This window comes from Rattus norvegicus, chromosome 4 (genome assembly GCF_036323735.1).
Source record: "Rattus norvegicus strain BN/NHsdMcwi chromosome 4, GRCr8, whole genome shotgun sequence".
NCBI lineage: Eukaryota > Metazoa > Chordata > Mammalia > Rodentia > Muridae > Rattus > Rattus norvegicus.
This window is the reverse complement of record NC_086022.1, coordinates 84,058,550-84,084,537: the sequence shown is the minus strand read 5'-3', so window position 1 is coordinate 84,084,537 and position 25,988 is coordinate 84,058,550. Positions and strand designations below refer to the sequence as shown.

The 25,988-nt window shown below is 43.2% G+C and overlaps 1 protein-coding gene across 7 annotated transcripts in view; it reads right to left on the bottom strand.

Moving 5' to 3' along the window:
* Creb5 (cAMP responsive element binding protein 5) overlaps positions 1-25,988 on the bottom strand; it is a 401,200-nt gene that overhangs the window by 40,249 nt on the left and 334,963 nt on the right. The window contains exon 9 of one of the 7 annotated variants that reach the window (XM_039108137.2): positions 1,713-25,988. This exon is cut by the window's right edge and continues 21,960 nt beyond it. The exons of the other annotated variants lie outside the window; for them this stretch is intronic. The gene's annotated coding sequence lies outside the window, so the exon portion shown is untranslated. Of the gene's footprint in view, positions 1-1,712 lie in introns of those variants that run through there. 7 annotated transcript variants of the gene reach the window in all.

The window sequence follows — 25,988 nt, the reverse complement described above, 5'->3', positions numbered from 1 at the left end:
ATGAAAATCAAGTTCATCACCTCCATTCATAGTGTAGGCCAGCTTGGCCCAGGGAGGCAGCATATTTCAGAACTATGAATTATTTATGCTATTGGAATTTATGTTCATTTCCTCCTTTCTCCTTGATCTAAGGAAGGGCCATGCAAAAGTAAATAACGCCAGTTAATAGCATATGCCAAGGTAACAAATTCTATGAGCCATTTTCTTTTAATTTTCAAACTGTCCTTTGTGTGCATGACCTACTCCCTTGCCAGGTCGACCGGCGAGGGCAGGATATGTTCCAGAATCGTACCCTTTACTCTTCTTCCAGGAAAGAACTCCTCAAATGAGGCCCAAGTGCTTGCTCAGTGTCAGAGAGCATACAGACACCTACACACAGCTGCAGCGAGCCAGCTCCTGACATGGGAATTTTCAGAAGCACACCGAAGTCTCTGTTGGACTTAAATTTATTTTTAATCACATAAAATCCAATTTGGAAAATTGGTGCATGGGATTTTCTGAGTCACTAGAAATGCTTTAGAAAGTTGTAAATACATCAAGAAGGAAGAAGTCTACCCCAGCAAGGCTGGTGTTCCTCAACAATGGGAAAACACGATCACAGTTTAAAGTGAATGAGATGAAAACACGCATTATGAATATAATAAATAAATATACATATTTTAATATATATTCATGCATATATATACATATACATATATATGCACGCTGTGGGATTTCAACATAAACTCAAAATACATTTGCTCTCTCTCACTTACGAGGAGGAATCGAGGAGTAGTCGCCATTTGAAATAGCTTATTTTATTAACTTTACTTTTTCAGTCTTTTAAAACTATTTACCAAATAGTGACTATTCTGGATCATAGCAATTAATTATAATGGTGATCTTTGTCTTCCTTTTCTGGTAATTTTTTGTTGTTGTTGTTGTTCTTGGCAACATAGATTAGAACATTTTCTAATCCCTTCAGGAGTTTCCAAGAAGGAGAATAAAAATTATTTGACTTCATTTTATGCGCTCTTCCCTATGACTTGCATGTCCACGGAAGTGGTCCTCTGCCTATAAATGGAGTCCTTGAAGAAAAGCATAGATGTTTTTGTGAAGCTTGACTAGGGTTGTGACTTACAACATGAGTGGGAATCGCAGAGTCTGAGCACCTCCTCTGAGCTCACGCTCCAGATCGCTATCGCTACGACCGAAGCCTTTAAAGGGCGCTTTACACTCTGTGCACAAGCAGTTATTTGCTTTTCAGGGAAAAGTTACTGCCTTGTTTTTGGTGTGTATAAATATCAAAAATGCGTTATCAATTCCACGTTAAGCGACAAAGTACAGCTAGAAAGCTGCAAGCATGAAGATGCTTTTCAAGTCTCAACAAGTTCTGGTATATTCTCCTGGATCTGTACTGTGTGCATGATTGTGTCTGCCTTCTGTGGGAAGTCGGGTGTCCCCTTACCCTCGTGTGAAAACAAGTCATGTGCTTTAGGATCCACAAAGAAAAGGTCAACAAACAGCTCTCCACCAGGGGGAATGGCCCCATAAATCACTGTGTGCCTCTGTGACAATGTATCATTCAGCCAGAGGAGCTATGTCTGCAGACACCACTGATGGGCAGACAAAACACCAAATACTTGGTTGACAGTAGTCCCCTCCCAAGAACTAGGCTCCCAGTCACCTGGTTCTATCTATTTATTTTTTCCTATCTCTTTTTCAATATCTTCCAAAAATTGTTTTTAACAACAAATACATAATTTTTAAAATATTACAAAATGTGAGGTTCACCAAGCATCAACATTGTTCAAAAGAAACACTGTGAAGATTTATATTTTGCAATAAAAAAAACACCTCAAAATTGTGACAATTCACAAGTCCAACAACTTCCCATGGCAGACATCTGGCCAGCAGATTAATCTATCCTTGTGCTGATTGATTTCTGTGGTATCTGGTGGACTGATTTCTCTTTTATTCAGGTTAGAGATTACCTGCTTTCTTAAGGCAATGTAGCTATAGAAAAGTTCTCTGTATAAAAATACCAGATGCTATTTTTCTAGCAATATTTTTTAACCAGAGTCATTTAGAGAAAACAAACTTCAGATGGAAACTGTTGTCAGGATGTCCCTTACAACGAAACTATAAATCTGAGGTTTGTGTACAGATACAAGGTAGTGCCAGGCTACATCGCTCACAGAATGCAGGTGCAGTATTCATATCGTTAGGGGAAGGGGTGTGGCTCCAGGTTGGAAATAAGAAGAGGTTCAGAAATGGTTTTGAAATCCAGATCGTTGAATTAGGGACCATAATAGTAACAGTTAAGAATGCTTTGGACTGCTGTGTCTCCCACAGTAATGTGCAAGTTAAGAATACTGTAGTTCCTTTAGGCCTCAGTTCAATAAAGCCTCAGACTCAGAAAATTAACACAGTTGCCACATGGCCCACCATTCTGCACCCAGGGAGAGCCCCACAAGACTGGAAATCCTTGTTCACAATAACTTGTACATTACAGCATTATTCAAAACAGTCTGAGACATGGAAACAAGCCAGATGGCCAATTGATGAACTGAAAAGTACATGAATCAAATGTAGGGCAGCCACGATGGGATACTGTGTGACAACAAGCGGGGAAGGAGTACTAACAGGTGCTCCCCAGCAGGCGAGCTGGAGGACACTACCCAAGTGAGTGAGGCAGCCCCTTCATCCCTCTGATACAGTTCCATTTCTGCAACATTGTCCAAACAGGCACCGGCACAAAAGGCCAAGCAGCAGATGAGATCTAGGGAGGCAGAACAGGCGGCGACAGATGAATAAGAGGGTTCTTTGGGGGACACAAGTATATTTTGCAGTTAGGTAAAGTTAAGAGCTGCACAGCTCTGTGACTATTTTTAAGAGGACTGTGCCCTTTGGAAGAGCAGATTTTACACTCGAAAGAATCAAGCTCTGTGATTGGCTTTCTCCTAACAGCTGTGGTGGGTGAGAAGCAGAGATTCTAAGATTTTAAAATTATCCCAAAGAAGTTTCGAGTCCCAGATAAAAAAGATTCAGTTTTCTAAACACACTTGGATGGAAACATAGTTTAAAACAATAAATGCCCTGCTCTGTTAAGTGTCAATAATTTTTTGGCAGAACTTCTTAATAACCTACCTAAGAGATACACAGTATCCGATGCCGAGTTCTGTTTCAGCTTTTGGTGGGGCTGTGCTCAGTTTCCCTGTTTGGCAATAATACTTGTTGGCTATCGTGCAGGGATTTAATGTTAAACAAGAGATAATGCAAGGACACCTACTGGGAGCCCAGGAGGGCAGCAGACAGAAGGAAAAGGAATTACACACACAACTATTTCACCCTATGGCATAAGTAGTAAACGTCGTGGGGATCCGTTAAGAATTGTATGTGAGCAAATCTAAGTAGTCACATCCCGTGTTACCCAATTAATTCGAGGTAAGCCACCCACCGTGTTGTGTACTAGCTGCTTCAAACAAATCTTCAAGTTATAAAAGTCAAAGAGTGAAAATGTAAAAAAAGCATATGGCATCTATGAAAACATTTTACCAACATGCAAAAGGAATGACTGATGAACTTAGACGATGGAAATCCATCCAATAGGGCTGATGAATTAAGTACACCAGTCAGCACAATGAATCTAATAAATGTTGTGAATTGACAAGGTCATCAAAAACTTTAGGAAAAGTATGCACAGTGTAAAAAGCTACTTATGAAGATTTATATATAATTAAGGAATGTACATGCATAACGGAGAAGGCAAAGATACCCGGGAGAATGGTAAATAGCTAACTTCAATTCCCAGGGGCTTCTGCACTGCAGAACTCCAGCAGGGGATTGCTGCATCATTTCTGGTGCAGTTTCTCATGTCTTAAACGTTGTATGATTACTAAGGAAAAAGAGTAGGTTACACGAGGGGTCGGGTTTGGGGGTGGAGGGAGCCCTTTTTTGTTGGAAAGGGGCTAGAGATGGAAGGAAGACTACTAGGAGTTGTCTGAGTGGAGCCTCAGAGACTTGAGGTTCTACATGCAGGGAGCCAGGGAAGGGTTTCTGGTAAAAAGAACCATGCAGGTAAAGAAAAATGGCGAGGCCCTTTCGGCACGAGGGAATACACAGCGTCTTTAAGTCACACAGAGCGTGTTAGGTTTCAGCTTCGTGCAGATTTTCTCCAGGCAGACGCAGGAGAAAACAAGGAGATTTTCATGGACTGTGGTGTAGAAAGCTTGATACATTGAAAACAAAACATGACCAGAGTCTCCGAGTGCCATTGGAGGGGTTGCAAACTTGTTCCTGCTTCTTAATAGTGAGAACAAATTGGGACCCCTGGAATATACCACTTGAGATGCTGGGAGAACAATTTTATCCACAAAGTATTAAGTTGTTGCTGAGGACAGCTGAGCAAACAGCTCGCTGAAGTCTGTTTGAGGCCTGCCAGCAGGTCACACCCATAATTTCATCTCTATTAACGAAAACAGCTCATACTGTCACACTGCCCTGCTCTGACTACCCCGTGGTTTGCAGCGTTTGAGTTATGGAGTGTCACTTGTGAAACTTTCTATAGCAGTGGGGGCTGTGTTTTGATGTCCTCTCGTTACCCACCCCCGCTCTGCTGATTTATGGCATGGCGCACCGAGACTTAAATCAAAACGAGAAAATACGTGTGAAATAATGCAAAACAGAGCCAAGGGGCTGGCAATTCCATAATTACACCTAAAGGGAAAATAATTATGCAATACCATATGGTAAGGGCAAGCCTCTGAATAACGAGTGTCCACACTGTGAGTGGAGAGTTCTCAAAAGAGCGAGCAGGGCCTTGGAGGAGAGGCCGTGGAGAAGCTTGCTTTGAAAAGGACCTAGAGACAGCTTTGTGAATGATGCGTGGCCTTTGATAATTCTGTTTATAGCCCAGGAAATGAAGGTTTGAGTGAGTGAGTGACATGGCCCTGACAAATGAGTGTGGAAGAACGGGGCTGAGCTCGGTTATTTATTGTTTCTGCCCAGTGTAGGCTACTACCTACAGTGACCATGGGGTCTGCCCACAATTCAGAAATGTGAAAATGACTTATTGATGGAAACCAGAAAACTCTCCAATCTTGACAGACACTGTGAATTAGGAACTAAATCAACACAAGAAACAACTCATGAGGGTGACCTTTCCCTTTATAAAAAGGGCAGAAGATGAAAGAATTTCTCCGTTGTCAAGAATATGAAAGTTCCCTCTGTAAGTCTATCAGTTAATGAATAACCCCTAAGTGTGAGAAATGACCTGGGCCAGCTTCCAGCTTAAATCTTCATGCACACTGTAAAGCCCTGGTGTATAGAAACTGACGTGAAAGATGCTGGGAAAAGATTGGGGGGCAGGGGCTCTCGATGGCCAACTTTCCTTTCGAAAACTCAGTCCTGAATTCAGTGCCTTCTGAAGTCCCTCACCCAAGTGGAGTCTCCTGGGGCCTAGCCCGACACTGTGGGGGGTGAGATGGGCTAGCCATTAAGCCAAACCCAAAGAGGGAAATCAAGAAAAGAGATAGAGTTAAGATAGAACTTGTCAAACAATGCCTCTCATGTCAAATCTGGCCAACTGTCTGCCTTTATAAATAAAACTTTATTGCAACGCAGCCATGTGGCTAAGAGACCTTGGTAGTTGCTATAGAGTTGTGTCCATAAATCCTGGACTATTGACCACATGGCCATGTGACTATATTTTCAGAAACATTCTCCCATCTCTGCTTGAAGAAGTCATTTACAAGGAATAGCTTCTGCTGTCAAGAATACTGTGAACCCAGGATGGGTGTGGTTAGGATAACTTCCAATGATCCCTGGTTGGCACTGGGGTTCAGCAGAGGGGGAATCATTCAGCTTCAAATCAAACTCTTTCCAGACTCCCTAATCACTTGCATTCCTTTCTTCCCTGGTGCTTGGTAGGATGATGGGGAATTTCCTTTGTGAGGTCAGCTCTGCCATCGGTGGGTACACTGGCCGTGGCCTTGAGGTCAGTGCCTCGGAGACAGCTTCCCACCTCTGCTGCTGCTGACCTAGGCTTCCCATTCTGTGGCTGCCCTAGGTTCCCCGCTACCTGCCCCCAGTTTTACCCCAGCCATTGCCCCTCAGCCTGTCTCTGCCTATCACTCTGCTGTGACTTCAGTCTTCTGTCACTGCCTTTTGGCTATTATTTGGAACTTGATTTTAATGAGAGCCACCAGGTCCCAAGTCAGTGTCTGAAGCGAATTCCCTCTTGAGACAGTCTGCCAAGTGCAGGAGACTCCACCAGTCTGCCTTTGGAGGAGGTGGTTTTTAGAAGTGAAACCACCCTGTGTCCCTTCACAGCTGGACCTGGCTGCCAAGCCAGACGGCTGCCTCGAAGTGTGGGCGAGCTTCAGGGGACAGCCAGCTGTTCCTTGCTGTCCAGTTTTCACCGGGCCAAGGAGAAAAGGGTGACTTTCCCTCATGAGAAATTTATGTAGAGGAAGAAAGAAAATACTGTCACATCACACACGTAGAACAGGACTAGGACGCCCTTTCACTCAAAGAACACACTTACTGAATCCTTTCTCAAGCAACCAAAGAAACAAGTAACAATTTTTTTTTAAAAAAAAAGCCCTCTCTTGTGAGATTAGCCTCAACCTTTCATCCACACACCCACACACCCGAGGGAGCTATAAATTAGATATTACAGGCACAGAAAATTGGCAGTTGATGTTTCAAACATTATGAAGTTCCAGGTCTGGGCCTTCACACAGATACTTTTTGTTGTTGAATTAGGCAGTTACCATGTAAAAATACACAGAGAAGTTTCTGGAAGGGCCATACATAAAATGCCCACACCAAACAAGCAGGGTATGAGAAGGTCTGCCTGGCTTCTCACATGTACCAGGAACCCCATAAGAATCATTTTACATATTCACACAGTAACTCGCCAGGCAGATGTCTTGATCCTCCAAGCTACGATGGGTGAGGTCCTCACAGGAGAAACAGCTTGCTCAGAATCACCTGTGAGCACATGCTTCATTAGGAGGGGCTCAGAAGACAAGCCCAGATACTGCTATGAACCTCGTATTCCAACATGGCTCCCTTGACAAGGAAGCATGCATTGACCCTGAATTTTTCCCCTAGGAAGTTTGGGAGACAGTGATCATGAACAAGTTTGCATTTCTTCCCAGAAGGAAGAGCCCCACGCTTCTCTATGAACCATCAGGACCTTGGAGACTAGCTCATACAATCTTCTCACAGGACAGAAAACATCTGTCAAAAAAATCGTCAGGATGTAGATGATTGATCCAAAAGTGACCTCTCAGTGGAAGAGCTTTTCTTTTTGGTCCTCTGACTATCTGATGCTTTTAAAAACAATATACAGAGCTTTCCAGCAGTATTTGGACGAGAGCAGCAAACCTCACTGCATGATTTGCAGTTGTACTATGCCATACTTTGTCACGCAGTTCGTTTATGAGAAGATTACACAATCAATTAACTTTTTATCTAGTTGTCCTGCTTTGATTGTTGGGAACATGGACACACACTTCAAGTGCACAGTTAATTCAGAGTCATGTGGTGCGAGCTTCTGACAGTCACACTGTAATTAAAAGAGTGTGCTATTTGCTCCACATACTCCCATCTTCCCTCTCCCGTTTAACTACTACATAGTTTCCTCTCCGTCTCTTTCCCTTTCTCTCCTTTTCTCATCTCCTTCCCCTTCCCTTCCCTCATTCCCTCCCTCTTTTCTTTTCTTCCTGCCATGAGACAGGAATTACTTATCACAGAAAGAACAATTTAAAAAGCGCTGTTAATAGTTTGCCTTTGATTTCACTTCAACAGAACAGCATGGATGGTCAGTTTCCAGCATCGCTATGGGTGGATGCAACCACTTTTGCCATAACTGGATTTTCTCTCTTCTTTTACTTGGTTATTTTTCATGTCATGAAAACCCAGTGAGTAGACTAAGGGATGAACTGTGGACCATTGTGAAGGATCCATAGTGCACCCTCTCATTTCAAGCAGGAAGACTTCATTCCGTCCCCTTCACTATAATCAGGAAGCCTCCCCAAGGAAGATGCTTTGGGGCAGTACTCGAGGAGTCCTTACAAGTCCTTTGCTCTTAGGCAGCAGTGGCTTTTGTAACGGGGGTAAGCGTTCTAGTTCCTGGATGCAGATGCCCCCAGGATGATGGGCTACCACAGATGACCAGGTAAGCTCACTCCTCCAATTAGCCAGCAGCCACAGTTGTATGCTGAAGACAGAATAGACTGACAGGAAGCTGAAGCCACAGTGTGTGATCTGGACTCTTCTGTCCACTCACAGCTGCCCTTTTTCCACTGCCTTTGCCTCTTTGTGGAAATTTTGAGCAGGCATAAGAATGGGGCTCTTAGGAGATCAAGAAATTACTGCAGGTCCCTAGCAGTCCCTGGCTAGTGACAATTCTCTCTGGGCACACTGTTGCTTGCTGCCCTTTCAACATGGCCAACAGGCCCCTTGTGTGCAGTGGAAATTTATGGCTTTTATGCTGGAGGGGAGAGGCGATCACCCTACTCATCCTTTAAGTTCAATCCAGTTTCCATCTTCCTGAATTGTCCTATTCAACCACATAATGGGCCTCTTTATTTTGGCCAGGGTTGTTCTTCACTTGTCCCCATGGAGACCAGAAAATTACATGTCAGTCAGGTCCCCCAGGACACTTCCTTGGTGCTTCTTAATAAGGACTTAACTCCGAGGGCTGGTTCCACCCTTGTAAATGTAGTTAGCTAAACTATTTTACTACTTCCACCCGACATAGACTTTGCGACTCCTGGACATGGGTTCTTTGCTCCTTTGTTTGGTTGGTTTTGGTTTTTATCTGTGTGTAAGGCTTACAAGCAAAACATATATCTGGTAAATAAGGGTACAGCTTCAGACTGATTTATCCAACTGAGTTTCAATAAAAGCAAAGAAAAAGGAAGAAAATGAATATCATATTTTAAATCATTATCATTCATACCAAGACACACACACTTCCTTAAGTGAACCAGAGGACTGATTTTTTTACCCGTGGCTAGAGGTCAACACTCCCTGGGTTTGCATGAGAGAATCTTTGGTATATTCTGGAAGAAGAAAGAAGCTTCTGGGGAGATGGGTTAGACTGCAGATCATCCTCAGCAAAGGCTGCCATATTCAGATCTTACCAGCAGGTGGAAACCACTTCCTTCTGAGACAATATATGGCTAACATCTGATGAGGGGAGGGGTCTCTCCATGTAGGGATGTGAATGGTGGGGCTTGATTGGATTTACAAGCAAATTTCAGGGTTTGTTGGTCCCTCTGAATGCTTGTCAGAAAGTGAGTACTTCAAAATTACAATTGTGGGACCCAAGCTAGAAGAGAGTCCAGGCAGGTGACAATGATACCCACACAACCCTTAGAAGGTCTCCCATTTGTCTTCCGAGCAGGAAGAGATCCCTGGCTAGAAAGCAATTCATTCTACCCCAAAGAAAGCTTTGTAATCCTGAAACTTAACCACCTTTCCTGCTCCAAAGTTTCTAATGCAGTAGGGTAATTGTTATAACTCAGTTCCGAGGCGAGGCCTCTTCTAGGAATCTTTCACCTCCTCTACAGTGTTTGGAAAAAAATCTTCAACAGTGTCATCCCAGGTTGCTCAGGAGGTAAAAGCGCTCACTGAATAAAAACCACAGAACATGGTGCAAAGCAAGAACCAGCTCCCTAGAGTTGTCCTCATAACTCTGAGTGTAAACATGCCAAGCATGTGCCTACACACACACACGTGCACACACACACGTTCATGCACACAGGATAGATCAAATAACTTTTAATAGGTTTTTAAAAAGGAGTATCATCTTACTTCTGCATTGACCAGAAGACTGAGGGACCAGCTGTGTCTCCCATCACCACCGCCACCATTTTGAACCTTCTGGGTCTCAAACCTCTTCCATTTCCCATGAGTTCTTTCTCTGCATTATTCTGTGCTTCATTCCATTCAGAGTAAAGTAAGAGAGATCTTCCCTTTCTCAGGGCACTTCATGTCCCCTGTTTCCTGGTATGAACCTGTAGAATCTTCTTCACCAACCCCACCCCCACCGTGATACATACAACTCAGAGACCTGTCTGCATCTCGACCCACATGGAACCATGGTAGTTTAAATGAGAATGTCTTCCCAAAGACTCATGTATTGGACAGCTTGGTGTCCAGTTGGTGACATAGTTTGGGGAGGCTTAGGAGATCTGACTTCTTGGAGGAAGTGTGTCACTGAAGATGGGCTTTGAGAGTTTAAAATCCCATGCCATTTTAAGAGCTGCCTCTCCTGTATATTTGGGATTGGTCAAGATGATATGAACTCAGCCCTCTGCTTTCGCTGGTCTCCTGATACCTACCACCAGGACTGTAGCTTCTCCACCTTGTGGACTCTGAAACCCAGATAAATTCTTCTATTCGTTGCCTTGGCCATGGTATTTTATCACAGCAATAGAAAAGTAACCAGTACTGGGCTTCTAATGGCTAAAATTCCAAGACTCTATAAACTTTATTCATAGAGCACCCAAGAGTACACTGATCTATTGATTTTCAAACATTTTAAGGATTTCTGAAACATTTTTCTTAAAGACTTTTCTTCTAATTTTACTTTTCTTATGTCTACTGGAATTAAATTGTCTTCTATTTTCTACCCAAGTGGATGCAAGATCTCCTCACCATGGATTGAACTTTGTTGCTCTCTTGGAAACAACTCTTTTGGTAGAACAAGATTTAGGCAAGTGAGCTGAGTCTGACCCAGAGCCAGTTACTTTGGTATAGAAGTTGAGAGACTCGCAAATTTCAAGGCTTAATACTTTTGGAAGTAACTTTTGTTAACATGGAGAGAAGCAAAATTAAGGGTAGCAAAACAGGTGTGCGCCAGTTTGCAGGGAGAATGTGCTCTGGAGTCTCTGCAAAACGGGCTCACTGTGGAATATTTAGGCAAACGATAAGTGAGCTACACGGTGGCGTCTTTAGGAAGGCGTCATTCTGTATTATCTCTAAACAGAAGTTCTGCTGAGTTAAAACTGCGTCCAACCTCGTTAAGATTTGGCTAAAAGAAAAATCCCCGAAAGGATGGGATGAAGGTAAATAAAGAAGACCATGTCTGGATTGTATTGACGGGACTGTCTCACGCACCTCAGGCTTTCCAGCTTCTCTCTCCTATGTGCACTACAAAACCTTCTATGGCGTACTGCCGGCAGCTAGTCTGGTATGCATAGTGACAGTGAAAATAAAGAGGGACAGCAAGAATTAGGTTATGTGAGAATGCACCTCAGGGATGAAGTCATTTGACTCTGTAAAAGTTGCCATGAGATGCAGACCAAACAGTTCTTGATGACTTTCTTAGATTTTTTTTCCTCCACGTGATTAAACCTGGCCTTGTCTTACTAAAGAGAAACCGCTAGACGGGAGATGGAAAAGTAGGCACCCAGACTGAAAACATGCTCTGTGTCCATTTCTGAGTTTGACAGGTGGACTTACGCCCTCTACTAACTTCATACTCTATCAACGCTCAAAGAACAAGATGTAGTCTACCTCCAAAGACTGTCCCAGACATAACTCTGCTATGAGTTCCCTCCTTCCATTTTTACTGGGTACTAGTGGATAAGAGTCTGGCTAACATGGAGCCTGGGGAACGCTTCCTTCTTAAAGCTTCTTTAAACTTAGGTAGACACAGAGGCAATTCCATCCTCGTTGCTGGAGTGGCCATCATCTGGAAGCGAAGCTGTAGTCTTACTGAGTGCTCAGAAGTTTGCTGTGTACTCCTACACTTAGCACCTCTTGTCCTTTCTGGATAGAGAGGCGTGGTGGCTATGTGAACCGTTTACTAAGAACCAAGGAGGAATTTAACATAAATCTTGGGATATGGAAAAATGAATGTTTTCTTTTTGTCAGACTATTTGTTTATTCAGCCCTTGATTTTCAAATAACTTTAAGGAGCTGGTGCATAACACGCAGTCAACAGCACCCTGGCTAAACAAACACCTGAAATTCGTATAGTGCAGTGGGATGACACTAATGCATAAATATTTATATTTATTTATATACTAAAACATAACCATATTTCCCCCTTATTTAATATAATTTAATATACAGTAGGATTTCCATCTTATGCCCTGGAAATTTTTGGCCCTATGAGGTCTAAGTAACCTTTGTTGAACTTGCCCTAGTGTGATTCCTACCCAAGGAAATGTTTGGTGGTGAGGGCCACCACAGTGAAGATTTAGCACGCAGCTTCCTGCACTGTCTAGTAACAGCCGCCTTCTGACGCTGCTTTCAGATGGGCTTGACATGAGGTAGTGGTCCCTTCCACAAACACTCTCCACTTTCTTCCCTCTGACCCCCTTCTCAATGCCAGGGCTCATTCATTGTCTCCTACTATCAATTCATTGTCCTTTGTCTCTTCTTGTCTAACTATGTCAGGGACCCATGAGAATGAGAAATACGAAGGGCATAGACACAAACTTATAGATCAGGGAAATGTGATTTTATGACATTTGCTTTCATTGCGAAAGGAACAACCAAATAAAGAATAAAGCAAGATATCTAAATCTTTACATGTTCATCCACAGTTCCCTCCACTCGCATCATAACACACGTGGTTCTCAGTGATGGCATCAAGACTAGGTATCAAGACTAGCTGATGAGAAAACCCAATGTGGAATCTTCTGCAACATTTTACAATTCCAAATCAGATCAATGTCACCCACATGAATAAAAGCAGGGTGAGCAGCTCTTCTTCATTTGATGACAATATTCATGGCTGTGCAGAAGTGAGATGTGATTATAGACTCCATGATATTTACACCTCTGAAGGTCTGTGTGAAGGCATACTGGACAGACAGACAGACTCAGACACAGCTGAGGTTGCTTTATGAGATATCAATAAAACGTCTTTTTAAAGACCTCATCATCCCCAGAAATGAGTTCTTAACCACTACAGGAACTGAAATTACCACCAGAATTTGCAATTAGATGCTAGGAAAAATGGACTAAACCTTCAGTTACCTTTGAAAACATATAACTAGCCCACTTTTTTATTTAGGTAAAGATCCACAGTCAATCATGGGCAGACAGATAGTATCTCTATAAAGCGATAACTTTTACAAAGTTCTAAAAATTGAAAAAGCATAATATAAAAAGAGAAAACAAATAAATTATAGCTCAGGCTTTCTTCTAATGCACCAGAATCAAATAGCGGGAGGCCATCCAACAGGGATATTTCCACTAAGTAAATATTTGTGCATATAAACTCCCTCCTTTTAGTTTGATCTTTCTCTTAAATGTTATGAATTTTATAGCTTGGCAAAGTGTTGAATTTGCTGTCCAAAACCCAAAAGGCTTCTTTCAAAGATTAAAAGTACAAACTTTAGTGTGGGAGTGAGATGTGTGAATCAAAACATAAGTATAAACTTCTCTGTGAGCCTTTATAGAGGAGAATCCAGCACCCTTTCCCCTTCTAGTACGCATTCTAGCTTGGCTTACATATAACAGTGTGCATTTTATAATAATGTCAATAGCACATATTTTATATCAAATTAGAGATTTTAAAATAATAAATGATAAGTAAGGATGTTATTAAACTTTAGGAGAGAATTTGAGTCAATTAAAAATGACATCTACCCATTGGGTGGCCACAGAAGGAAACTTTTCTAGCTTCACAAATGTAATCACTACACAATAATAATTAATCTCTACACCCTGACTACATCACACTTTCAAATCCCACCAGCAAGAAAAAAAAATTGAGACACATCCAATGGAAAAATACTTGCCATAAATCAGCCAAATCTCTAGCTAGAAACAAGATAGTTGACCAGAACTGCTGAGTTGCTGACTGTATTCCAAGACCCTTCTTGTGTCCGGGATTATGCTATAAGTAACAAGGCAGACAGAAAGGGAGGTGCATGGCAAAGAGATGCCTTGACAAGGTGAAGGTGTGATAGGCATCTGGTTACGGTGGCATGTGCCTATAATCTCAGGGTTGGGATGGCTGAGGAGGGAGGATTCAGTGTTTAAAGCCAACCTGGGATACATATCAGAAGCTTCCCTGAAAAGACAGAGTGACATAAAGGGGTTAAAGGGCAGTTGAAGATACCAGGAGAATGCATTTAACTAAGGATGAGTGAGCGGTCTATGAAAGCAAACTACAGCACAGTTGAAGTAAACTAAAGCAAGTGTGCAAAGGAATACTGTGTGTGTGTGATGTGCACGTCTCAAGGTCTGAATCCCTGCTGCTGGCGGTGAAGACACAGAGCCAAGGGTTAGGGACTGTCAAGATTCTGGGTACATGGAGACATGGAAATACAAACAATTAACACGGCCACTGGAAGCAAACCGCAGCCTTATCTTGCCTTAGAGTTCACGGAACCAGTTGCCTCATAATAGGAGATTTGTCTTCGGTTCTGTTAGTCAACTTCAAGTCCTTGTCACTGTTAGCCATAACGACAACAAAACTAGTAATGTTACATAATAAATGCTCACCTGAAACCCACCCCTACAAATGCAACACATTAAAATCCCTTTAAAAGTATTGCATGCAACGTGTACAACCTGCAAATACAAGCATCTGACTCTTGAAATGTCTACCTTAGTACGGTATTTGTTTTAGTAACGTAATTCATTGGTTTTTTTTCTTGATATTTGCTTTGAAGTAAGAGGAGTTTATATTCATTGATCCACACTAACAACCAAAATAATGACTTATTTCAGGGAAACTACTGACCTTGTCTGCCTTTGTTTCTTTTTGTTTCTCAGTGTGGCTGTGTCATTGCAAACGCTGCCTGGCTAGCCAGAGAAACCTAGGCAGCTTAACTGTAAATGACTTGGTAAGTTAATCTCTCCCCTACAAACCTTTCCCTTATATTCCCAGTTGTGTATACTTTTATTTGGAAACCGATGTTTTATATTATTTTAATCTTCATATCACAAGTTCATTCCTAAAAATATTATCCCACTTCCAAAAACAGCCCAGAATCACACTATTTTATGATCCAAATATAGAAGGAATCCTAGACATGTTTTGTAGTCTTGGCTTATATAATTGGCATATTATCCTGAATTATCACTTGCCTCCCACCCCCACAAATATTTCCATGAAACAAATGGTAAACACACACACACACACACACACACACACACACACACACACACACACCTCTCACAGCATTTAATGTGGCAGTACACAGGGAAGGATTTGGACTGACTCCAGACATAAAAATGCTAGCTGTATGAATTGCTCCAACTAAAAAGCCCCTACTCTGTTTGCATTTGTGATATTGGTACAGCGCTGGGAGAAAGGAATCTTTAATTAAGGTTGGAGTTTCGAACTAATTGGATGAATGTACTGTGTGTAGATTTATGCCATTTCCCTTCTCAGCAGCTGAAACAGTGTTCAGAGTCCCTTCCCGGAGAAGAACCAGGGCCTGTTGACTCATTATTTGCCTTGTACAGAAATCTGAATTTCAGAGCAAAGGATCCCCCCTCCACCCCGGCACCTGCTATAACCAATACCCACAATCCATAGGTGAGAAATCTGGGCTTCAGAACTTTTAGGGTCTTGTCCAAAGGATCAGTACTGGCTAACATGAACTTCTGCTGTGTTCTAAGGAATATATCCCACTTTTAAATCAGCGAGTCGACATTGACATTTGTTTCTTTCAATCTCTATTTCTTTTTTATTTCTAGTTTGTGATCTTTGGGCCTGTGTTGATTTAAGATATATTTTTCTGTATTAAGGCCCCTTTCCTTGGTCTTACATCTAAGCCTGACAATTTTGTACTGTCCTAAGCTATGCCGTAGTGCCTGTTGCTGTCATTCAGTTTGGCTTAAATGTGTGGCCAACAGCAGAAGTGGACATAGACAAAAAGACAAAGAGCATTCTTGAGCGGCCAGCACCCTGTACGCGCGTGCTCCTCTTGATACAGCAGAGAGATGTACCTCCTTCCCACTTGGATATATAATGGAAGATTAATTAGTTTGCATTTGCAAAGTGCCTTGAAAATCAAAAGTGCTATGATTACACCTAATTAAATTTCTCTCTTATATGTTCAGCAACAATTTCATTTGTATGTGCTTCTGAGCCAAGAAAATAGCTGTGTGGCTCATGGCAGCTTTACTGCGGAAGCCTGTCACATGCAGATCTCACCACTGCCTTCTTCTTGTTTCTTTTCCTCTCCCTAATGACTACTTCTGGTCTCTAGATACGGACGGGCCTGAGTAAGCACGGATTCTTGAGTTTGTGCTACATTTTGGAGTGAAGCACTTTTTAACAAATGGGCTTTTGTGTATCACAAAGCAGTCTCCCGAGAAGGTAAATGCTGACTCATGGAGACACAGCCACACATGTTAATCTCTCCCCTGTGTGCGCTTGGGTGAGCGTGCCCATCAGATGAACAGGAACATGCAGAGGCAGTGTGGCCCGAAGCAAAGCCCTGGCAGGTCTGAGTCATGCCCTCAGCTTCTCAGGGTGGTATCAACGCTAGGGTCTTGTAAACACCTTTCTCCCTCCACTAGTCAGGCTACTGTCCTGACCTGCCGAGATGCCTTCAAACTACAGAATAATTTGGTTGGTCTGGTTTTGCTGCTGCATGTAGACATGGAGTGAAGCCTCCTGGGAGAGGAGCAAGGTGTGTGTGTGTGTGTGTGTGTGTGTGTGGAAACCCAACCTGATTTAGAAATCATCTCTCCTGTAGGTAATGTTGTGCTCTAATAAAGACCTGGAAATACAGACGCAGAGGTCTAATTAACCGAGTTGGGAAATCAAGAAGCCAGAAAACTGTTGATAGAAAAGTATTTCTATTGTTCAAAACATACTTGGTGCATTAGGAAAACAAAACCGAATTCTTTCTCCTGGCATCCACCTCCAGGGAGTGCATCAGCTAATGAACGGGGGAGCAGGGCATCGGGACTGACGTCATAGCGAAAACAGCAGCCGGAGACCTATTTGTATGTGGTTAGGAGCTAAGTTCTAGTCTACTGCTGATGTCATGAGTCAAGCTCGAACTAGTGAAGCAGATTGGCAAGTTTTCCCTTTCTTCCACATCATAAAGAGCCACAGCACATGGTAGACAAACCGACACCTGAACACTGTCAGACGCTGGGAGGGTTGGGTGGTGGCAATCGCTCTCTCGAGATTACCATGGCGTGGTGACAAACCAGAGTGGTGATCCAAGACACTGCTGCTTTGCATCCGCCACACAAAGGGAAGGGACCATCCGTCCTCACCCAGGGCACAAATGAATGGAAACTGTTCGCCAGAGAAACCTACTCAGCTAGAAATGTTGGCAGCCGGGGTCCTGCTTGGAAACTCAGCAGGAGCTAAAGCAAACGCAGCCCCTCCATTTAAGGAACATGGTTTGATCGGCATGAATGTGTGCATTGTCGGGATCTAATCGTGCATCCACAGTTTCTGGTAGACTGCACCGATCTCCTGTAAAAAGCACACAAAGTGTGCGCACACCTGCCCCGGTTATTGAAGCTGGAAGACGGTGTGCTTCAAATACATGTCCCTCATGAGGGGTAACAGCCATGCTTAGACAAAGGGGACGCATGCCAAAATTGAGCCAACTTACAGCTTTTTGATTATCCTCTTTCCTTTGGAGCCATTTTCTCTTTGGGGCTCACTGGGGGGAGGGGTAGCCCAAAGTCAGCTGAGTCCCCAGTACCATCTCTGTGGCACGGATGTTAACGTGCAAACCTGGCTACTCATTGCCGAAGTAATCACCCAAGGCTTCCCACTGAGGTGATTTCTAACGGGGATGATAATCGCCCCAGTACAGATTAGGGGTGCTTGGGGACTGAACCGCTGACTCTTCCACTGGCCTCCCGACAGTGTGTGCTTTTCATTAGCGTGGTGGTTCCCTCGGTGGAATGCCTGACGGCTCACTTTAAATACACTTTTCTGCAAGTCAACTAACAAAACTAATTAGGACCTGTGAAAGGCCACATTGATAGACTGAAATATATAAGCTAGCTCTGACAATTCTCTTGGAAGACTCCATACATCACTGGCCTCTGGGCTGGAGGTGGGGTTCTTTTTTTTTTTGGCTATAGTATAAATAAACTGAAGTTAAATCTCACATTTAAAATGACTTTAAAGAACCACATGCTTCCTGAAAGCACCATTTTCAAATTATATATAAACGTGTTTAATCAGCCTCTACTGCTCTGAACCGCTGAGGGATTTCACAGGGCCATGACTGGGTGACCTGCTGACTGGCTTCACAGACCCTAGCACAGGCAGCGTGAGGCTGTGGTTTGAGCTATCCTGCTGGGTCGACAAGTTAGCTTACTCACAGCTAATCTCCCTGGCTCTCCCTGGCCTAGTCTCCCACACTTCAGCTCCACTCCAAACAAACGGATGCTTTAAACTGGACAGAATCAAAGTTAGGGACAAGGACAAGTAGGAGGCAAATCTGCAGGACTATCATGACACTTTATGTTCAAACAGTAGCCAAAGCACCTGGGCATGGCCCCATGTATGGTTTCTCTCTCTCTCTCTCTCTCTCTCTCTCTCTCTCTCTCTCTCTCTCTCTCTCTCTCTGTGTGTGTGTGTGTGTGTGTGTGTGTGTGTGTGTGTGTGTGTGTGATCTGTAAAGGTATAGACTTAGCTACAGGTGATCACAGATTTTCTTTTCTTGCCAAGTCATTTGGTCTTGCTATGCTCTGAATAGAGAGCACGGCAGCAAGAGTGACAGTGACAGTAATGGCAGTCGTGGCTACTTCACTACTCTTAGGAGATACCAAGAAATACCATTACCATCACCACCTCTGCTCTACTGACACCATGGCTGGCCCCCATACCTCACAGCACTACCTAAGAATTCGTGTGCCAGCATTATGGAGCATTTAGGACCGATGGTCTCAGATTGGTAATCTACAACAGTATGCTATAAAGATCGCCCAGGCTGATTGATGGCTGCGATAATACAACGTGAAGGGCGGGGCCTGTGTTTAACTTGGTACCAGCCAACAGTTGCAGAATGTCAGAACTCATTTATTAACTGTTTATTAAACATTCGCAGAGAGGTGAGTGCCGGGATCAGTGATCCAGGACTATTGAACTGCTCTCCTTGGCACTTGGCAGCTTATGCACCAGGGACAGCCGATTGATCTTCATCCCTGTCTCTCTGTCTGAAAACTGTTGTTAACTCCCAACAGAGATCTCTGAATGGCATTTGTAACTGTGGCTGGGTTTAAAGTGTTTGGCTGTGACTGAGATGGATAACCTGGGTGGTACTGGATGGAGAACAAGGAGTTTGGAGACTGCTAGAGTGGTTTATAGAAGATTTGGGTCCTGGATTAAAACTGAGAGAAAAGATCCCTGTGTAAATGCCAAGTAACGAGGTCTGCACCTCCTAGACACCCAGGAGCCATTCCACCCAACTTACTTTTACTGAGTGCTATGGTTTGGATAGAAAACGTCTCAGCTGAGTGCCCCTCAGCTGATGGCACTACTGAGGGGAGACCACGTTAGCAGAGAGTTAACTTCATTGATGAAGTAAATGATAACTTCATAGTTACGGGTGATTAGGAGGTGAGGTCTAGTTTGAGGAAGTGGGTTACTTAGTGTTTGTTTCTGAAGTGTCCCCAGTTCAGTCTCTCTGTCTCTCAGTCTCTCTCTGTCTCTCTCTTTCTCTCTTTCCTCCCTCCCTCTTCTCTCCTTCTATCCCTCCTTATTTTCTTCTCTTTTCCTACCTTCCTCTTTTCCTCTCTTCTTTTGCCCCACAAATTGAGCAGCTTTTCTAGACTGCATATGACACATTTTCCAGTACGATGTTTGGACACTGAGGCCAGAAACCTATAAAATCATCTGCCAAGATACAGCTGCTGCTTTTTAAGTTGTGTTTATCAAGTGTTTTTGTCACAGCAATGAAAAGCTGAGGAACCCCTGGATGACAAAGGCTGAGCATGGGTCCTTCCTCTGGCCTTGCCTTGCCACCTACACTGAGTTCATCTTACGTGCAGAGCCACACAGTCACTAACCACCAAGACCAGGACGTGAGCTGCAGCGCCTTCTGACTAGGAAGGTTTGCATTCCTCAGAACCGGCTATGCCAGCCATTCTGTGCTTCTGCACATCCTCGTGTTCTATCAAAATCTACAGAAAATTGAGATACATTCCTGTACAGCAGAGTTTATTTGATTTTTTTTTCCTTTCTACTTACACCCATGGTGCTTGAGGCACAGTAGAATCATACAAATGTTTGATGAAAGAATTAATAAATTAACGAACAGCAGAAGTACACTCTAGTGTCCAATGCATGTAGATTTAGTGGCCATCCGAGTCATGGTTAGGCCTTTGGCTGACAGCATTCATTCTGTTTATAGTGAGAACCATCAGGATCAGTGTTCAGCAGAAATGAGCAGGAGTCATAATTTAGTTCACCTCCCCAGAGCATAGATTGTGGTATTTCCAGCTTGGTGAAGTTTTTTTGTTCATTATTCTGAGTTGACGTGTGCTCCACAACACTTCCTGATTCATGGCACAGAAAAAGTAATGTCATCTTGTCCCTCCTGCTCCAAATCCTGTTGTGATTCCTATTGCCCAAAAGATGATGTCCATTTCCCCTGTCTGGTGTTCCAGAGATCCCTGGTTACTAGAACCAAATGTGTCTCTCCACCAAGTCCTCTGGTCTCTCTCACACCAATCCATGTTCCAGAGTAGCAAATCTGCTGGTGACAGGGTCTTGAGCAGCTGCTTGTGTGAGGCCCAACGACCCTCCTCCACAGTCTGTTCAGGTGAACTGAGACACAGGCCCATTACACCTCCAGTGACCTGCTCAGTTTCTGCCCCCTCTCCCAAGACATCTGTCCAAGTTCAGAGGATCGTTTTCCTGACAGAAGTGTCTAGAGCACCTTCTCTCCACGCCATGCCTGTGGCACATGGATCTAACCATTTAGTGTTAACATCCTGATCCCTCAATTGGCCGAGGCATATGCTTGTCATATAAGATCATCATGTAAGTCACACGCGGCTGCCTAGCCTAGTCAGCCTCAATGCTTTGCTTATCCCCAGTAGGGACAGTCAATGTGTAATTAACAGAGCGCAGTCTAAGAAATCTACCTTCCCATCCTCACCGATAAAGTAGATAGAAGGTGCAGTTATGGGATGCCTGGACCTTGAAGGAGATAATTTTCTATGAGGTTGTTAAAAGTTGATGACCCTGTTGCTGTGACAACTGCAGGGGCAGACACAAGAAAAGGCTGGGCATTGGTATCTCAACGCTGTCTCTTTATCTAAGTTGAATGCCATTTGATATTGAGTGGAGATCAAAGGACCTCCCAGCGCTGTACAGTAGGGGGTCAAATCTTAGAGATCTTGTTGAAGGGGAAAGGAGAGTAAACTTTTTTCATGTTCTCCCAGTGCTAAGACTGTTAGCCAGGGGCTGCTTGCCAACACACTCTTGGCAACTGACTCATTCCTCTGTCTGGTTAGTAGGAAGTGTAGGTAAAATATGAGCCATCATTCATCCTTAATGAATCTGCGGGTGACAGCCTGTCACTGCATGGGAGGCAAGCGCATCAAGGTACAGTCCCATAACTACGGCAGCCATCCCTCACGGATCCTGTCACAGAGCCGGGGGAAGTGAAAGGCACAGTCTTTCATCACAGAGCAGGTGGCCACCAGGGATGTTTAAAGGAGCAGAAACCATAGAATGCTGCAGTCCTGGCCAACCACATGCTCTTTCTTGCAGTTCTGGTCCTCACGGAACACTTGAATTATTCACGGCGCATGGTGCCATCCCTGTACGCAGGCAAGAGGGGCCACAGCCCGGCACAAACAAACTGAGGGCCTTTGGTGGTGAACGGCCGCTCTCTGGCTTCGAGAGAGCTGGTGCAGGGTGCAGCAGAGGGGCCTGTGGTCTCAGCTGTGATCTTACCTCACTGTCCCCTGCAGTGACCTCACCCAGCCACAATGCCACTATTCATGGAGAAGGACTGGAGCACTGCATACAAAAGCTTCATTTAGCCACATAAACATGAATATTTAGCCTGTTTGATTAAAAATGAAACCTAGATATTTGGCTTTTGTGATCTGATGAGCTTGAGAGAGTTTTTGTTGTTGTTTAATCAGTTTTAGTTCAAAGACTAGCCTTGAAGAACATAAACAAAAAATGTATTTTTCTAACTTTTATTTAAATGAGAATCTGTATTTCCTGGCAGGCTTCTCTTCTCTTAAGTTCACCATAGACAATTTAGTTATCAATTTTCTTTCTTCGAATACGGATACATATTTTTTAAAAGAAAATTTATGGAAGCCTTTTACTTTGATGGAGATGGGACACTAGAGTAGCATACTTTGTTGAGCTAAAACATATTTTTAATAATTTTGAAATCTAGAGAGATGATCCATACAGAAGGAAGCATGCCATGGGAGTGTTTTATACGGAGAAAAGAAGTGGGTTTCGCTTACAAATCTCTGTCCATAAAGATGTCCCCAGGATAAGTATTAGAGCCGTTTCATTGTCTGACTTATTTAAGCATGCAGTTCATAGCAGTGAGAAACTGGATGTCCACGAGTGCCATTTTTTTTAAATGTCATTTGGTTCTTTTTAAAGTTTCAATGGCTGCTATTGAAAGAGGAAATCGGAGGGTTCAACAAGCTTCCTAAAGGGCACCTGCGGGGTGACTGCAAGTTTCGGTTTTTTAAAATACCTGCGCCCTGTCCCCGAGAAGAGCCTGGAAAACAACCCAGGGAAGAAAATAGCCACCAAACATAATCCTCACTGTTAATGACAGCTTCCTCAGAGAGAGAGAGAGAGAGAGAGAGAGAGAGAGAGAGAGAGAGAGAGAGAATAAACGAACACTTTCAAACAATATAGAGGATATTTTTATTTTTCCACATAATAAATAAATGCTGTGATCATTTATTGGTTTCGAAAGCATCACGTTCCACTCTTTCCTTACTAACAGGTACATAGTGACTTCCACAGCTCTCAATGGCGGTGTGGCAGTGGATAACTGATTAGCCTCCTGCCTGCATCTGGGACTATCCTTCTCTGGGCAGATCCTTTGGGGTAGAACTGGAGGTTACAGATGCCCTCAAGGCTAATGTCCTAAAAGTGTCTTGTACCTGTTTCCAAACTGTCCCCAGGAAGCAGGACCAGGTGTATAGGATTTGAGTGACATCCACTCTGTCTACACTGACACTAAGTATGGATCAGTACCTCTTAGACTATTCCTTCCCCAAAGACATGTTTAATTTTCCAAGCTATTGATTCTAGTAGTAAAAAGATTTCTTTTTAAAAAAAATCTTAAGGACAATGAGCAAAGGCAAGGTCAGTTTTTTTCCTTCCATCAGTATCTTGCCAGGTACAAGAATCCCACTTAGTTCCCTAACTACATCCAAGGATATCTACGTATTATTTGAGAAGGCAGGCAGTTTATCTTTGAAGAGAACAGTGTTAGAGACCCCGCCTCAAAAAAAAGCTATATAGCTGGCAACATTTATTAAAGGAGCCAGACTTGAAATTACTACAACTAAGGCTGTTATTCAATTGAAATCTAGATTAAATCCGTTGGAAAGTAAAAATTTTGTTAATTCAGGTGAGATCAATACTCCCCTCACCAGTTCAGATTTGTGTGTGGCTGTTTTCCTTAAAACTGAGTGTTCTTTTCTCACAAAGCCGTAGCTGACAAGATGGCTTGGTAGGTAACGCTAAGACAATGCACAGGGGTGAGGACCTGAGTCCAAACACCCAGGAGTTATGTAGAGTGGGGCATAGCATCTGTAATCCCCGTGTTCCTGTGTGAAGGAAGGTGGAGCCCGGAGACTCCCCAGGAGCTCAAGGGCCAGCTGGTGCAGTGGGTGCTGCAGGAAACAGTGGTCTCCCCACCAGAGGCTGACTTTTGCCTTTCTACATATATTCAATGGCACACACATGTATGCACTCACACACATGAACTCACCTCTCTCTCTCTCTCTCTCTCTCTCTCTTTGTCTCTCTGTCTCTCTTTGTCTTTCTGTCTCTGTCTCTCTGTGTGTCTGTGTCTCTGTCTCTCTTTGTCTCTCTGTCTCTCTGTCTCTGTCTCTATGTGTCTGTCTGTCTGTCTGTCTGTCTCTCTCTCTCACACACACACACACACACACACACACACACACACACACACACACACATACTGTCACATATCTTCTGACACTACATGCCAAAAAAGTGGGACATCACTTCTGCATGGTCATCTTTTCTAAAAACTTCTAACGCTTGCATACACTTGCGTAACCTTAGTCTAATCACAAGGAAACACAAAGTTAAGAACACGCTACAAAAAGTACTGACCACATTGGTCAGTATCAAAGTATTCAAAGGTCAAGATCATAAATGAAAGACGAAAACTACCCATGGGTTAAATGAGACCGAGGAAGACACTTGACAACTAAATGTAGCAGTGGCCCTGGATGCTGGAGCTGGAGGACAGAGATGCCCGAGAGCACGGCGAGGAAACGGAGGTGGTCTGCGGTTCAGCTAAAAGCGGAGTCTGTGGGCTTGCCTGGTTTTGATAATTATATTAAGTTTACCAAAGATGTTACTATTATAGAAGCCTTGGTGAATTTGTGAGTTTGCTGCGCTACTTTGGCAACATTTACATATGTCTAAAGCTATTTCAAAATGAAAGCTAAGAAAGAATTGCAACATTCACAATAAAAAATGTACCTATAATACACATTTTTTTTATACAACTGAGTAACTTAGTCTTACAAGGAGGTGGAAAGCACGTCTCCTAGATTTTTGTAAACCACGCAAATAGCCCACACAAATAAATAGTAGAGCAGAAAATTGTAATTTTGAAATGGCTACTCAAGCCCCTATCTGATAAAATCTAAGAGCCCTGTACAACCAAAGTCCTGAGGGTCTCCATGTTCTGAACATGCAAATCCCAGATCTGTTAGTTTCCTTCTTTGAATGAAATGACAGCAAAGCCAGGATTGTCTTTAAAGCAGGGAGAGAATGCCAGCTGAAGTAAGAGATACCCAGAGAGCTAGACACACCTCTGTGCCACCCTGCCCACTGGGCCACGCTCTGGTGGCTTGCTCTGCCTGCTCTTCCCAGTGTTTGACCCAAGGAATGGCTTCTTTTCATGGACAGAAAGGAAAAGGCATTTTCTTATTTGTTTGGATGAAGCCTAGAAACCTACGTAGACTCTTTATACCCTGGCATGTGCCATTTCATTTTGATAAGGTGATCAGACATATCCTTCTCAGTCCCAAACTTTTTTTTTTTGGTTCTTTTTTTCGGAGCTGGGGACCGAACCCAGGGCCTTGCGCTTCCTAGGCAAGCGCTCTACCACTGAGCTAAATCCCCAACCCCCCAAACTTTTTTTTTAATCCATATTCAGTCAGTTGAGAATTGAAGCTTATGTGGGACTACGAAGGCCTGAGTTTAGCCTGGTCTGAAGTTGATGGAAACCTGAAATTTCATTACCTGGCACATCCGCCCCATAAAGGCTAGATTTTGAGTTCACTTCATGACACACAGTTACACACTTAAGTGGAAAAAAATTAAAGTATATCTAATTTGATAGTTATTATGTGATAATTAGTTTTTAAATGTATCTTGTAAACTATACTTTCTCTGGATTTAGTTACTGCACTGTTAAAACATTAAGAAAAAGATGAAATGCATATGCTGTAATTATCTTTTATCAATTAAAATGGATATAGAAACTTCTAAGACCTTTCACTTGAAGAAGGGTCATGTATTTTACATTGATCCTCCAGTTCTGCTTCTTACATATTAAGTATCTATGATAAAGATTAGATGTGATTAACATATTGTTAAGATTTGATAATAAATGCCTCATGTGCCTGACACTTGGTCCCTAGCTGGTGACCTTTTGGGAGTTTATGGAACCTTTAGGATCTGAGACTTACCCAAGGGAGGCTTCTGAATGGTGGTTTCCATTGGCACCCTGGGCCTGCTTCCTGTCCTAGATCTATTTCCAGACTCTTGTGGATGTGGAAAGACAGCTGTCTCCCTTCCTGCTCCTCTGAAGCTAACCCACCGT